The sequence below is a fragment of the Rhagoletis pomonella genome, unplaced genomic scaffold (assembly GCF_013731165.1).
Source record: "Rhagoletis pomonella isolate Grant_MI unplaced genomic scaffold, Rhpom_1.0 Rhpom_scaffold_00009, whole genome shotgun sequence".
Lineage (NCBI taxonomy): Eukaryota > Metazoa > Arthropoda > Insecta > Diptera > Tephritidae > Rhagoletis > Rhagoletis pomonella.
Genome location: NW_023458563.1, coordinates 14,672,321 through 14,673,848, shown reverse-complemented (window position 1 = coordinate 14,673,848; position 1,528 = coordinate 14,672,321). Strand labels below are relative to the sequence as shown.

General features: G+C 28.9%; 1 protein-coding gene across 1 annotated transcript in view; it reads right to left on the bottom strand.

The window, feature by feature from the left end:
• Positions 1–1,528, bottom strand: part of LOC118745418 (sodium- and chloride-dependent GABA transporter 1) — a 422,900-nt gene that overhangs the window by 115,620 nt on the left and 305,752 nt on the right. The gene's annotated exons all lie outside the window — the stretch shown is intronic.

The following is a 1,528-nucleotide window of genomic DNA, read 5'->3' as shown; positions in this document are numbered from 1 at the left end:
AAATAAAATATTTCACATAAACAGGGTTGAAATTTTGAAATTCCTGCCCGTTGTTGTAAGTCAAATATTAGTGGCATTGTGCTACTATGATTGCACGGCTGAGTAATCATATTCAACTTATGTACAGCAGTCGAAAAAATTATAGCCACATCAAATTTTTACAAGTTTTAAAATATTATTTTTGTTGTTATTTAATTTTGGTTAGTTTTTTATAGTTCATTCTTTAACAACATCCGTATAAATACAAGTTTAAAGGCAGTGTCACACGATTGGGTATTTGCCGAAATTTGGTGTAAATCGTATACCAATTGTGTGAATACCCAAATATTATTTGTTGAAATTTTTCAATAGAAGACTGCTGTATTGTACCAATCCTATGACTACAAAAAAAGTCCAAATTTGTTTATTTTGTCCCAATAGCCCAACATAAAAATGCACAAATCTGTACAAATTTACAATTGAGTGACACTGCATTATAAATTTATGAAATTAAAAAAAAAAATCAACAAGTCTTCGCAAAAATTTCGAGTTTTTAATTAGATTCTGAGTAGGCAGTTTTGTAGCCCACTGAATTCTAGTAGAATAAAGTTCAAGTTTCAAATGCCTAAAATTTACGGTTGATTTTTTGGAATTTTCAAAAAGCTCAAAATTTTGTACGAAAGTTTGTTGAATTTTTTTCAATATTGCACAAAGTTGGAAACTTGGATTTTCAAGAGGTTTGTTAAAGAATGAACTATATTTTTATAAAAATAAAATAAACAACAAAAACAATACGCTAAACCTTGGCAAAAAGTGGTTCGGCTATAATTTTTTTACCACTGTATGTATTTTTTATATGTTTAATTGGGCATGCACATTATACATAACGGTATGTACTAGGGATGTTAATTTTTCGTTTTTTACGATCCCGAGATTTTCGGGATGTCGTTCTCACAGTCCCGTGATTAGTCCGGGATTAGTGTCCATTACTTTTCAACAACTTAAATCGAAGAAATTGCTTCTTTATTGTTCGAGAAGCTCTCCCACCATACAATAAATAATAAATAAACGGGTCTAAAACCTACTTTATTATTTAAAGTGACATTTTTATTTTTTTCTCTGACGTCAGGATTTATTTTAAAGGACTTTGTAATTTCAAACATATGAAAAGAAAGAGGAAATTTCTTTAGAATTAAAAAATAATTAAAATTTTTTTGATTCACAAGGACGAATAGGTAATTTTTTAAGCTGATAAAGTTAGAACGACCAAATTCGAGGATGTTATAGAGTTTATATAAGTCCTTAACATATAATTTAAAAAAAAAATCAAATATTGCGAAATTTCAGGGATACAATTTTAACCCTTCGATTTGTGAGAAGGTCCCTAGGGACCTTTTCGTATTTCATGTGCCTATATCTTTTTGTTCAATGCATTTTTGAAAAGAATTTATACATGTATTCCAAGAATAAATTAAGCTGAATCGTTTAAAATAAGTTTCGAATGGATACGGGATCACGTTCGAGTGTTATTGAGATTTCAACATATATA